This window comes from Phalaenopsis equestris, unplaced genomic scaffold (genome assembly GCF_001263595.1).
Source record: "Phalaenopsis equestris unplaced genomic scaffold, ASM126359v1 Scaffold000543, whole genome shotgun sequence".
NCBI classification, from domain to species: Eukaryota; Viridiplantae; Streptophyta; class Magnoliopsida; order Asparagales; family Orchidaceae; genus Phalaenopsis; species Phalaenopsis equestris.
Genome location: NW_018164983.1, coordinates 130,909 through 146,425, shown reverse-complemented (window position 1 = coordinate 146,425; position 15,517 = coordinate 130,909). Strand labels below are relative to the sequence as shown.

At 34.2% G+C, this 15,517-nt stretch overlaps 1 protein-coding gene across 1 annotated transcript in view; it reads left to right on the top strand.

Moving 5' to 3' along the window:
- LOC110029041 (ATP-dependent Clp protease proteolytic subunit-related protein 2, chloroplastic-like) overlaps positions 1–15,517 on the top strand; it is a gene marked incomplete in the record, with an annotated part of 39,696 nt that overhangs the window by 19,511 nt on the left and 4,668 nt on the right.

Sequence of the window (15,517 nt, the reverse complement as noted above, 5' to 3'; positions counted from 1 at the left end):
TATATATAAGACGATGCACACAGCCTTGCGAGACGACGCGACGAACGCGAAGCACCGCGACACATCTCTGCCCCTAGAAACACGATGACGCGAGCACTTCAACGTCGACGACGAAGACGAAGCAGGGAATTAGACGTCGCGAGAGATCTCGTGTAGCAGACGCTAGGGGTCGCCATGAGGTGAAACCCTAGCAGAGCGGAGCATATATACGATCATTGCACGACACGAATGGGTGCAGGGAGTTGGTGGTTAGTAGGGGAAGAGAAGTGGGGGATGGATTAGTAGATAATCACCACTTTGTTAGAGGGGTACAGCCAGAGCACCACCTTAACCGTCAGATACAACTCTCGATGGGAAAACAACATGGTGGCGGTTGTTTTCACAAATTGAAATTAGAAAATAAAATAAGTTGGACGTTAAAACTACAAATAACATATAAATAGAAGCAGGATTGGCGGGAAACAAAAATCGGGAGGGGGAAGTAATTCCTGCCCAATGGAAGAGAGAGGAGGGAGCCAGTCTAGACTCCTACTGGACCGAGCTTTTACCTGTTGAGCTGGCTGGGGGCTGTTTCAGCCCAACCTCGCTTCAATCTCCCGTGGTTGGGGGAGCTTTGATTTCATTCATCGAAGCTTCTGGCTTCTTGTAACACAACGTCAAGTCCTCTGACACGTCGATCAAGTAGACATTGTCGTTTCAAAACACATTCTGATAGAAGAGATGTCATCCTACCTTTAGTACAAATTGAGTTGAAGCTGTATAAAAATGAGTATTCCCCTGAATCAGGTATCGTGCCATCCCAATTGTAATATGTTTTTTCCACCCATACTCAGCTGAGTGTAGCAGATAAACTAGTATATGGGGAAAGATCAGCTCGGGGTTGAAATTTGTGATAAATTGCACCACTCTAGCTAGCACCCACTCTGGAGTGACCCCTTCTTCACTGATACGACCTAGTCCCATTGTAGTATTTTTGCCCTCATCAAGCTCATCAGGCCCATTCCAAGGCTGGGTTCATCACTCTTGGATAGACATTTGACAATATGTCCCATGCTAAACTGAAAATAACCTCCGAATAATTCCACACAATATTATCGATATGACACAAAATAAACCCACTTCTGACATGTTGGACCTCCTTCTATAGGGATGCCTCAGGAAAGAGTCTATACATCTGAAAAATCTGCATTTCTCATTTGTTGTGGTCTTGTATCTAATGTTGGATCCTCAAACTCACGACCCTTTTGAACATCCAAGGTTTGTTCTGTAGATATTCCTCTCAACGAAGCAAAATGGTAGCTCGAGGCACCACCACTTCACACTTTGCATGAATGCACATTACATTAAGGTCACTGCCCTAGAGAGTAGCTACCATTACTTCGATGGAATCCCTATCTTGGATTCAACTGGAATTGTTGGCTTCTCTTCCTCGTTGGCTGAAAATCGAGAATCCTTTATGAAGTCTGCCTGTTTTTCCTCATCAACTGTGTCATTGCCCAATTTTTCAATAACACCCTGCTCAATGAAACATATCACTCCTCTAGCGGTGCATTGTGATTCAACATGTTTAAATCCGTGGCACTTGTCACACTCCATGACTGTGACGTATTTAGGGATGCGAATTGGTTTCACTTGTTCACCAGTCTGAATCAGCTTGTCCTCTGATGGGGTTGAATTGGGTGTTCTCTTGGGTGTAATCTGACTATTAGATTCTGAGGTTGAACTTTGTTTTTAAGATGTGATGGTTGCTCGGTGTTGTGATCTCTCCACTTCTAAAGCTAGAGTCTGCACCTTCTGTCTGTAGTAAGCTGGTGGGAATTGGTGCTTTGTCTCGTGCTTCATCGCAAGTCTCTGCTGAAGTTGGCGGATCTCTCATTGTATCTTCTGCTGAGTAGGCTTGGGCATGTATATCTTCAGTGAAATGGCTAGGTTTTAGGGTTGGGAAGGTGAAATAGGGTAAAAATAATTGGTTTAAGGTTGTTGATTTTGAAAATCAGCAAGAGGAATTAAGGTTAGAGATATGTGATAATGGAAAGAGTATTTGTCAGTCGGAAAGAAAATTTTCATTTGTCGGTAAGAAAATTTTCATTTAATTATAATAAATTAAGATCATTTTTTATACAGCATGCCCATGCCTTTCCTAATATAAGTCGAATCTAAAACATCCACTCTCCTAATCAGATAATCAAATGGTCGGCGTTTAATGTGACCAAATTATCTAAGACGACTCTCTCAAATTTTGTCAGCCACTGGAGCTACACCAACCCTATCACAGATATATTCATTTCGCATTTTGTCTTTTAAGTGTACGACCACTCATCCACCTAAACATTCTCATCTCGACAACACTTAACTTAGTTTTATGCTTTTCTTTTAAAGACCAAGATTCAGCTCCATAGATCATTGCAGGTCTTAACACCATCTTATAAAATTTTTCTTTTAGTCTAAGCGGTACTTTTCTATTACACAATATGCCCGAAACATTCCTCCACTTCAACCAACCAACTTGAATTCTACTAATAACATCTTCATCTATATCACCATCCCTTTGAACAATAGGCTCGAGATATCTAAAGCATTCACACTTTTAATAATTTAATCACCCATAGATACTACACTATCAAAAGAGCTACTACTACTACTAAAATTACATTCCATATATTCAGTTTTAGTTCTACTCAAACGATGGCCTTTAGACTCCAATGTAAATCTCCATAATTCAAGTTTTTCCTGCTTTTTCTCTAGTTCTATCCACGAGAAGGTTGTCATCAATCATGAGCATACACCAAGGTACATCCTCCTGTAAATGTCTAGCATGAGCATTCATAACTAAAACAAAAAGACATGGGCTTAAAACCGATCTCTAATGTAAACTAACTGAAATAGGAAAATTTTTTGTCATCCTTTAGTTTGAACACAAGTAACAACTCTATTATACATATCTTTAATGACTTGAATATAAGTCATATCAATAATTTTCTTTTCTAAAACTCTCTGAAGGATATCTCTTGGAACTTTATCGTAAGCTTTTTTTAAATCAGTAAAGATCATATGTCGATCCTTCTTATTCTCTCTGAACTTCTCCATCAAACCTCTTAATAAATGTATAGCTTCCATAGTAGACATGCTCGACACAAATCCAAATTGATTATGAGAAATCATTGTAATACATATTAACCTATGTTCAATTACCCTCTCCCATGATTTTAAAGTATGAGACATCAATTTAATTCCTTTATAATTTGCACACTCTTGTGCATCCACTTATTGTTAAAATGGGGACCAAAATACTGTTCCTCCACTCCTCAGACATCTTTTTAGTTTTTAAAATAACATTAAAGAGTTTAGTAAGCCAAGAAACTCCCAAATCTCTTATCTATTTCCACACTTCAATTCGGATATCATCAGGCCCTACCGATTTTTGACTCGATTTTTGACTCTTGCTTTTCTTTAAAGCCTCAACTTCTTTTTTACTAATGTGATAGTAAAAATGAAATATTATTTTATTATTAACAATATTAAGATCACTAATGTCAAACGTCATTTCAGAAATTTCATTAAATAGTTTTTTAAAATAACTCACCCACCTATGTTGAATTTCTTTTTCTAAGAAAAACGCTTTTTGATTTTCATTTTTAATACACTTTACTTGAGTTAAATTCATACTTTTCTTTTCTCTTTGTTTGGCTAGTTTATACATATATTTTTCACACTCTTTAGTATCTAATCTATTATAAATGTCACTAAAAGAAGAATTTTGAGTGTCACTGATTGCTCTCTTAGACTCCCTACGAGTAATTTTATATTTTTCTCGGTTCTCTAAGCTTCTACATTTATACCAATTTTTATAACATAGTTTCTTATATTTTAACCTTTCTTGCACATTATTATTCCATCACTAACTATTTTTTTATAAAACTTTTTCTTTTGATTCTCCAAGTACATTTTTTGCAACATCTTTTGCAACTTGTTTAATAATTTTTGTTACTTTATCCCACATAAAATTTGCTTCTTCATGAATATCTCAAATCATAAAATCTTGAAGTTTACTCATAAAAATAATTTTATTTGTAGTTTAGGTGCTTCCATCTAATTCTACGACAATGATTCACAGTATTCTTTATTTTACAATACTTCATTTTAAAATCTAGAACTAATAATCGATGTAGAGTATTTAAATACTCGACAGGAATGACCTTACAATCTTTACATTCTTGGCGATCTTTTCTTCTCATAAGAAATAATCAATTTATGTTTTTTTAGATCCTTTTTTATAAGTAATAATATGCTCATCTCTCTTCTTGAATAAAGTATTAATAATAACAAAATCATACGTACCTTTTTCATTAATCACTCTAAAATCGTACCCACCATCATGAATATTTCTAAAATTTTCTTTCACTCTACCGACATGTTCATTTAAATTTCCGCCAATAAAAATTCTTTTTTCAAGAGGTATCATTTGTATTAAGTCGTTTAGGTCTTTATAGAATTTTTCTTTAGAATCTTTATCTAAACCCTTTATAAACACTTCTGCTTTTAAAAATCTTAGTATCAATAATAATCTTAAGAACTATAATTCAATAATCTTGAGGATTATAATTTTACCTCCAATTCTATTAATTTTAACAACATTATCTTTTAAACTTTTATCTATAATTACACCTATACCATTTCACACCTATACCATTTCAAGTGCAACTCTTACCTGAATACTAAAGTTTAAAACCTAACTTTTCAATCTCCTTAGTTTTCACCAAGGAAAGATTTTTATCCCTACCAAAATATTTTGCCATCCTACCACTGTGACACTCCTATAACAGTCTCACGAGTGAACACTTAAGAACATACAATTTGTTCTAAAGGAGTAAATAAACATCGGATCTGTAATACTGATTTTTTGGTCTCTTTTGACAATTAGCCAAATCTTCTAAAAGTCCTCTTTAGAGACATTGATACTGTTAACACCATAAAATCGGCTACCTTCGACTACATATTATTGATAAATAAATAACATCGGCTCAAAGATGGCAAAATACAACTGTGAATGGTCCTCTATATAGTGGTTGTCCACCGAAATGTCATCAAAGTAAACAACTGCTATGTTTTTTTTTTACGAATGCTCGAAAATCCTGATTCATCACCCACAATTTGAAAACTTTGATTCATCAGTCGCATAAAAGTATTCAGGTATTGGACAAGTCAAAAATCATGTTTGTGCACTATGTTGATCAATTTTGGAGAGTATGGTTGCTCCATGCAATATCTTTAGTCAATTATCATTTTGTGGAATGGTAACCAATATTTGATGGTGATCTTGTTCACAACTCTACTATTAATGCACATACACCATGTTCTATCATTTTTGGCACAATCAAAGATAGCACAAAACATGGGATTGTACTCTTAACAATCAATATTCTGGTCATCAGATTATCAATCTACTTCTATAGCTTTGTATACTCGGTCGCATGCATCTGGTAGGCTAGTCAATTAGGTTTCATTGATTTTGGAAGTAGATTTATGGCATATTGGATCTCTATGTGGAGATTACTCGAGTGATAGATTGTTAATCAACACATACTTATTCCTCTTTCAACATAGGTTACACAAACTAAAGTATTGGCTCCCAAATTCGACTTTATTTTAGTATCATCAGTGCTAGTTCTACCGATGCCTCTCACATGGATTATAAGAAGTTACGTATGGGATATTCTGGCCTTGATCTCTGCTTGATCACTCTTCAAGTCGAGCTTCCTCCAAGGTAGAAGTATAATATGTTTTTTTTTCCCTTGGAACATATATGTTTTTGTGGTTATCATAAAGTATGTTTTTATCATACTGTGAAAGTCGGCCTAACAGAATATGACAAACATCCATAGCCATCATGTCACACAACCAATTCATGAAGATTTTCTCGAATAGCAAATTCTACCAAAGACCTCTTATTAATATTAATATCATTTTCTTTCTTTAACTAATCTTGAAAGTACACTTGTGAATATTTCTATGTCATAAGGTTCAACATGTACACTTGGGTAGGCAAAATATTTTTAAAACCACCCCCATCATTAATGAGGCTGCACACTTCCTTATCACGATGCAATAATTATGGAACATGTTGTGCCAAAGTCATTGCTACTCTCTTTTGGGCTTTTGATTTGGAGAGCTTATCGAATTATCAACATCTTTTCATCATTGGCGAGGAGCTAATACTTGTCATCCACATTTTTTCCTGATTTTTCATTATTTATCTTTCCAGTTTCTTTCTGCTATGTGAAAAAATCTGCTCTGTGAAAAAATTACCATTATATTCGACAATTTGAGGCAATTGGTTCATAACAATGACATTTGAAGTATTTTATTGCTGGAGAGACCCAAGGTGTGCTGGTTCAATCATTCTTTTCTCCACCTTGGCTAATTTCTTCTTATGTCGGGTAAATCTTAATCCTCTCGACAGTGCGTCCCTTGTTGCTCGACCCCATTGCTAAACTCTGTTTGAATGGTGGGGTGTGTTTTGCCGTTTCTTCAAGTTTAGTGCTAAGATTTGTAAATCAAGAAGATCAAAACAGATGTAATTGCACACATTGGAGTAACTCAAACCTTCAAGGAATTATGCTACTATGTTCTCCTTTAGTTTTAACAACTCATATCCTTACATGAGTTGTTCAAATTTAGTGCACTCCTTCATTGACAAGCCAATTTATTGTAGATTGTGTAGACTCAAAAAGAAATTTTGTCAATTGTATGCTAGAAAGTACTTGCATTTCATCTTCTTCATTTTATATCACATCGTAATCTTGATTTTTCCTTCAAATTGACACGTGTTTCAAATTTTCACCGCAGAGAAGTATTCTCTTCTTGAATTAGATAATCACCAATTTGACTTTCTATATTGTGGAATGTCTTTTTATTCAAAGATACATTTCATGATATCGAGGCATTCAATAAACTCATTCGCATCCTTACAGACGTCAAAATCCAGTAACATAATTTTCACCCCAAAGTTATTTTCTCTTTTTCTATACTCAATGCAAAATTTAGGTGGTATTGGTTCTTCATCCCTTGAGGATTCTTGGTAAAATGTATTTTCTTTTTATTTTTCCATTCGGTTGGTTATTCATTATAAATATTGGTGATTTCCTCATGTTTTCTTCTTTCAATATCAATGAGTTTATATTGTAATTGTAGTATTTCTCGCAATATATCATGCATGATAAGCACTTGAATACCTCTTTAAAGATTTCTCCTTAGCAGCATGGTAGTTTCTTCTTAATTAGGATTTCGGCCAGGAATGGGAATATGGTTTTCTTGGTTGACCAACGGTGAGAGGATGTTCGATTTTGAGTGGAGAGTGGTAATCTCTATAGGTAGATAGATTCTGTTATTTGAATTTGTGTTTGGAATTGAGAATAATGAATTTCCAAGGCCTTGGGGCTTGTTTGGCTTTGATATTAAATGCCACCTATATGAGTTTACACTAGATAGGAACTGGGATGTGTGTACAAAGGTTAAGAATGATGAGAAATTGAAGAAAAGGGGATTTAGAGGTTTTAAGAGGCCCGAAAGATTAGGAAGAAGATACACAATTGTTGAGACGAATCCATCACATGTTGTCATTGAAGATACAGCCATACGACTTGAAAGAGATAGCTACAATACTCCAATAGGAGGGAAAATAGAGAACAAATCTCCAAGTGGCATAAATTCAAAACTAAATGTCCCATATCATGTCTAAACAACTATTATTATTAAAAAAGCAAACTAACCCTAATTCCTAAACTTAGCATTGGGGCCCAAAGGGCTAGCCAGTTCTCTTCGGGTTGGAAACTTTGACTGGCCAAGGTTGGTTCCATCCTGGTCTGTTCATTTGGGACACGCCTGTATCAAATCGCCCAAAGGGCTAGCCAGTTCTTTTCGGGTTGGAAAATTTGACTGGCCAAGGTTGTTTCCATCCTGGTCTGTTCATTTGGGACACACCTGTATCAAATTTAAGGCTCATTAGTTTTATTTGAAACACAAATAGAACACAATTAGATTGGTATTAGTGAAATTTGGATAATTAAGTTACTAATAAGCTATATGATCAAACTGGGTTGACTATTGGTTTAGAACTTTGGATTGACTCAAGAATATCCCTTGGGGATTCTATGCATGGTGGGATGCTGTTTGTGTCAGTGTTTCATTGGTTGTAGTCATATTTGATACAATATTGTTTCCATCAAGTGTGGGATTTTAAACTTTTCTGTTTCTTTGATCGATGACCTAAATGATAGTCATAAAAAATTAAAATCTTCTTTGGATATATTGACCCCGAATTTGTAATCATTAATTTTTTGAAGATCATTGGAATTTTTGTCTGAAGTGTTTTCCATCATGTTTTCAACTTTATCTAAAGCCGTGAATAATTTTTATAAGATTAAAAGTTTTAGTTTTTTCAAATTTTCTATGCTTATTACAATATTTTTGAAATCTCATAGGAGATATGCATTTGAAATTCTAACTAAACCCATAATTATTGTACATCAATTCCAATTCCTTGGTTTCTCAGAGCTATTGCATCCCGATTCTAGAATATATTGTAAATTTGTGTATATTATTCTCTCGTAGCCTGCATTAATGGCAGCTTCATGCTACGGTCATGCAATTGCTATACTGTAGGCAATATTCTAGTTCAAGGGTAATGTAAATTGGCAAATATGTTTAAGCGATGAGGAATTAAGTGAGGATCAACATGTTCAATATAATAGTAAATTTGGTTGTCCTTCCTATCAAAGCCAATAAATTGCCAAATAAGTTGATGCGGTGAGGATTCAAAGATCCACGAAGCTCGTGGATCAACATATTAGTAAAATTGATTGTCTGTCCTATCAAAGCCTGATGTCAGCATTCTATTGAATATTATGTTTTTAATTTCTTTGGGCAAGGTGAGCGCTCGAAGCCAACTTCTTGGAATTTTTCATTTTATTTCTATCTAAAGTGCTACGCATTCAACACTATTACGCCTTCATTTATTATATGTGATTTATATAATTTGATGAAAGGAATCTCAATAGAAGTTCAAAATGAGATTATTACACTTTTATTCATCTAGTATCAGTAGCTTATATTTCATGGCCTATTTTGGGAATAATTTTATTCTTTGTTGTTTTCATTTCTAATATATATTAAATATGATACGAAAATATGTTTTTTTTTTTATTTCAAAAGTGAATAATTATTTTGTTTGAAAATTTCTAACAAAAGTTTTAGGTATTTAAATATTTTAAAAATATTTTTTTTTTATTGTTTAACAAACTCAATCAGATTCCAAACCCTGCGTCCATTATTTCCCTTTACAATCCTCATAGGCTTTGGCACTAGACTTGGGCTAGATACAATATCATAACTCCAATGTTTCATGAAGCATAACTCACATGACCCACTACCATCCATTTCTCTATATATAGAATCAATGATAGCCACTTCACTCTGTGGGGTTTTGATGTGCGAGATTGAGATTGCAATAATGATGGAATAGATTGAGTGGATTACGACAGTTGATGATGTGGGTTTCTTGTAATGTTGTGTCTGAGCACGTCCATGTGTATTTGTCGTATCCTGAGAATGTGAAGGCAAGGGCTATGCTTCAGATGGTTGGTAAGGAGAAGGCCTAGACATAGGGCTTTAAGTTCTATTTGATCAATCAGAAGATATGAAGATGAGGGGGTGTCATGTGGTGGCTGGTGTGGTGGATGTGTATGTTGAGGAAGTTGGCAGTTGAGGATATGATATGATTCACATGGAGATGGATATTGGACAAAAGGATGGTAATAAGGAATTTTTGTACTTGAGCAAGTGAGGTTGATTCTTAGTTCACCTAGTTGTGGAAATGATAGTAGAATAGGGAGTACATCTAATTTTTATTTTGGCCCATGTGATCTAATTGGAGATTGTTATAGGTTGAGGGTGTAGAAGTTGTTTGGGTTATTGACAATATCGTTTGGGATCTCATCAATAAAGCAAATTTATTTTTTTAACTTTTTTTTTTTTTGAGAATAATAAGTGTAATCATAAATCATTTTCTTCATCTTAAACAACATAACCCTTATACAAATTTAATACTACAACAAAGAACTACAACAAAGTCAATGACAAACCTTTATCCCTCTAAGTGGGCTCGACAAACCTCCTTAGTTAATTACATCTTAGAAAATAGTATCTTTTAAAAAAACTCTCGATTAAAACAATAATTATTCATTTTTTTGAAATATAATGTAGATATCAAGATTAGTATGTAGAATTTTAAGAGGGAATGACTCAAATTTAGAACACTTGTTACCGAAAGTCGATGGAGGAAAAGTGTGGAACATAGATATTGGGAGGATTAGTGGTTACTCCAATATATTATAAAGTTGGTCTTTATAATTTTGAAAGTGAAATGATAATTATTATTTGAGTTGAGTAAATTTTAGAAAGTTTTGAATTCTAGTCAATGGAACAAGCCATCGAAAAGCTTAAGAGAAGTCAGTCACAAGGCAAGGCCGACTAAACTACCTCAGAACCTATGCAAATGTTAGTTGTACCAGTAAGGTAGAAGCTCGAACCTAACCAAGTTGGTGAGACATTTTTTTTTTTGAATGTTTTTTTTTTTAGGGAAAAAGGGGTGAAACTTGTGGGTTGCATTCTTAGAGAAGAATGAAACCCAACCCGACTCCCCTGAACTTACGACCCTCCTTGAGTAGGCTGTCGGTCAACACTTACGCTTTAAAACCATGAGTCCATTCACATGCATGTCATGAGTGATAGATTGCTTTTATTAGAATAGATGCTTTGGGACTTGCTACTCGATCTTGAAGATCATGTACCTCGGGTAATGTATGTTCAATATTTTGTCATGTTAAGATATTAAATTTTTTTATTTATGCAAAGATGTTGTTTGCTCGACCGAGCCAATTGAAAATGATCATATTCAATCAATTGAGACATGATCGGTCGAGGCAAATTTATTTAATTATATATTTTTTATAAATGAAACACCAAATGTGATGTGTAAGATGTGAAAATGGTTATGCGAGTATTTATATGATGGATGTTGTAAAAATCATTATGGCTAATCAATACGAAAGACATATTCACTGTTTAAAGTCGGTGATCCTCACAGGCAGGATTTCCCACGTTTTGTATAATGAGTGAAGGCCTGAAGAGACGAAAAAAAGATACAATATGATGCTATCAATTGTGGCTAGTTAACCTTAATCGTTAAGGTTTCTAATTGATTTTAATTAGGTTGATTATTAATAAATGCATGCTGATGTAATATCTAATTGATATGCAATGGAAATATTTTATTAAATTTTGAGTTTTGCTATTTTAATTTTTGTTATGAATTGTGTTTTTGAAAATTTAAGTTAAAGTGGAGGTTGAATAGAAAATCTCTCATCCTCGGAGCCTAATGTAATCCAAGCCTAACTAAGCAATCAAACAAAAAAAAATTTTAGGAAAAGATAGATATTTTTAACGTGCTTAATAGCATACAAAAAAAAAGGTAAAAAAAAACAAATCAATAAACAAAAGAACTAATTGAATTCAACCGTACAACAACAAAAGAAAAATAAGATGGGGCGGCCGAGCATCTACCCCTCACACAGCTCGACCTAGACCTATTAAAGTCCTGCTTGTGGCTTTGCTTTCTAGGTGTTCTTGATTCATATTCTGGTAAGTTAAGGATCGTCCTACAACTCCATCTCCTTGTTGAGGTTTGTCCTCGCTCCATCGCCTATTGAGGATCATCTTTGCTCCGTCGTCTTGTTTTGGTTCATCCTCGTTTAGTCTTTGAACAATCCCATCTCAGACACACCAATCATCCAGAGCAGTCCCATCTAATCAAAAAGAATAATCCGAACTCTTGACTCAAGGAGAGGAAGAAAACCAACGCTCACTACAACATCTGTAGAAAAATATTACCACAATAAATAATATAAGGATATTCATCACACATGTTATTTGGACCTAGCACCACGCTACGACACGAGGCCCCCTGAGTAGATAATGTCAGTAGGATAAGGTCTTCCTAGCATGCAATCTATTTAAGTGTTAATTGGCCAACATATCTATCTATAACGACAAAAGATATAACATCATCTATATCCAATTCAAGCAGGAAATTGATGCCCATAAAAAAGGAAAGACACGCACAAGTATGATCAACCTAACCTAAATCTTGGTTTGCGAAATACAGTGATGTCTAACAATGTGGTATGTGAGATGGCCACTCTAACCTTTATGTTGAGGTTGTGGTTTACGTTAATTTTTATTACTATTGAGTGGTTAAAATTCAATTTACTTAGATATTGTGCAATAATATTCAACTATAACCTTTTAGTTAGATTTCGCTGTTACATAACTCTCTAATCCTAGGAAGTTGGGGCACCTCATTTTATGAAAATGAAATTCACTGCACTGAATATTTATGAGTGTTGTATGTGAGTTGGACACTGGCTTTTATGTTAAGGTTGTAACTCACGTTGAAAATTAATTTATTGCAATCGGGTGTTAAAATTCAAATGACTTACATATTATGCAATTTAATTCGATTTTAGATTTTTAGTTAGATTTTGTTGTTACTTCAATTTTTTTAAAGAGTGTCGTGAAGGGTGGGACCCACCTAGCCGGGGGTCCCACTATTCACAACTCCTTAATCCTAGCGAGAAGGAGCATTTCAATTTTTGAAAATGAAATGCACCACCCTGAATATCTATAAATAACTTTATTATGCATTCTTCTCTTAAGTTTTGTTGTTTAAGCGTTTGATTGATTCTTACTTTTTTTTTTTCCAATTTTACTTGGCTTAGGTTCAAATTGATTAAAATCTAAAGTCATATACTTAAGATTCTAAAGGAGTGTTATAAAGTTCTAAGTGAAGGGTAGGAAGTTCAATCTCCCAAAATTCCATCTAATAAAAACTTAAGGTTAATTTTAAAAGATTATAATGATTAGGGGATTGTGCTAGGATTCTTCAACTTAGAGTTACTTGAGCTCTTAAAGTTACTTACTTGAGCTATTAAAGTTAATTAAAGTTAAACCATCCCAAACGAGTCTTAAAATTTCACTAGATTGTCTTTGAATCTTGTTTAAGATTAGAGTGATAATTTTAGTGGATTATGGATCATTCTAAATTACATTTCCTCCTTTTTTATTGATTAGTTAATTATTTAATGGATAGGCTTTTAATTACCTAAAATTAAAATTATTCTAGAAAAAAATATAAAAATTGATTAGTTGATTAAGAAAATTATCTTAAGCTTTTTGTGAAAATTTCAAGATTTTTTATATTATAATTATTAAGTTATGATTTATTTGACACTGTTTAATTTTTAGGTTTGCAAAATACATAAAATAGTTTAATTGATAAAAATATTTTTTTCACATTATTATAATTTTATCCTCTGTTTACTATATCTATGGTTATGATTTCTATAAATTTGTTGAATTAGATTAATTACTAAGTTTAGGTAATCTAAAAGTACATTTTTTTAATTGAAATTAATATTTAGCCTTTAATATTTACTTAAATATTAATAAAGTCTTAAATATATCTTTGTTACTTTCTGACTTTAAAATCTTAAATGGGAGGAGTATAACAAAATAAAGTGTTTATCCAAAACGGTTAAGTTTAGTTTTAAGGTTAATTAATAAATAGGTCAATTGATAATCTTAAATTAATTAACTTAAACCCCAAACTATCTCCATCTAATAAAATTATCCCTAAATATCCTATATAAGCTTTAAGAAGTTTAATTACGGTTAAGATCAACATATTTTTGTGTTTAAATAATTTGATTTTGGCTTAGGTAATTAAAATCAATTAATTATTCTCTTTAGTTAAGGTTCTATGATAAATTTGAAGAAAACACCGAAAATGATCCCAAAAAAGTCCAACAAAATTCCGTGAGATCTCTCTAAATCTAAGGAACCTCCCACAAAAATTTTGGGTCATAACTTTTTCAAATGAATTTTTAATTAGGGATTTATGGTTTTGATTATTTGTCAAATTGATCTCAAATTTATATATATTTTTTTTATATGTTTTTTTTTTTTGAAGTTTCAATCATTAAATAGGGTAATAAGTCTATTTACTCTTGGTTGCCACATCAGCCGACTTTACATGTGCCTACCTCTGATTGGCTTCACAGTACATCTCATGGGGCTCAGGTTCTAAGTATTATCTAGTGTGATTTAATCAAAGCCAGACCATTCATTCCAATCAGAGGAAATGGACGACTTTGATTACGTCCTCCAAATGCAAGAGGGAGGCATCCCTCATGATTTGTCGCAACCTAGCCGATCCGGTGGCCGGAGTTTGATTGGATTCGATTGAAATGGTCAGCAAAGAGGGGACGCAGGGTACTTGCCTAAGAATGTGATCCTTTATCCTATGACAAGTCCCTCTAAATTTTAATGACCGAAAATACTTGATGGAAGAAGAATGAATTACCTCCAGTGTGGGAATGAATCCTCAAATTGACGGGGCCTGAAGCTTCGGGAGAGCTTTGTGAACAACTTTTTTTAAGCCAAAAAAGGTTGAGGAACAACTTTTTTTTAAGACGAAACAGGTTGAGAAGCCTCCATTTGCTTCGCGGAATAACGCTGTCAGAATCAATGCCAGAATTGATATATAGAGCTCACCTAAGGACGTTGAGAGGTGAAAATGATTATGGCAAGTTCCTTAGGACTCAAGGAAGCTCTTAGGAAGAAGAATACTGAATTATTCCTTTTTTCCTTGAATTTTGATTTTCTCCAACCTTAAAGTTTCAGTCACCATGGGGAGGTCGAAATACCATCTTAGCCCTCTAGAGAAGGCCAATCTGATGGTGGGGGAGTCAATTTCCATTGCCCCTTGGAGCCTTGAGCTCTAAGCAGCAACAAGGGAGTGGGAAGATGGATGGAGTGAGTCGGGTTGTGCCTCCTTTTGGTCCAAGTTCAGCTCTCTTTTTCGCTGGGTTCAGGGAGGAACTAGGGAGGATCAAGGATGTGGGAAGCAACTCAGGAGATGATCAACCTGTTAGGGAAAAACATAGGTAGCTAAGCAAGGGAGCTTGTTGAGCCGTTTCAGGAAGTTGATCCATGGAGTCAATTTAGGGGCTATGTTTGGCCATAGGAGGAGGTGGCAAGCTATGTGGAGGCTAGTTCAATCAATGGAGAGTCTCTACATGCCTAGAGTGGTTCTAAGGTTGAGTTGGCTTGGACTTGGTCTGGGTTGGCTTATATGGATATTGGTCTCCCTCTTTTTTTCTTTAGTTTTCTTTAGTGTAAGGTTGAATTTTGTCTTAACTTATACTTTATGGCTTGTTTAGTCTGTGAAAGATTGTTTGTTTTAAGTTTGATTAGGTTTAGTTTTCAATAAGTAACTTTTCATATCTTGCTTAACTTATACATGCACACACACAGACACAGATATATACACGAACGAACAAAGCTTGTGTTCGTGTTCGGTTAGTTTGAAATTTAGTTTGTTTGAAATAAGCTTGTGTTCGAA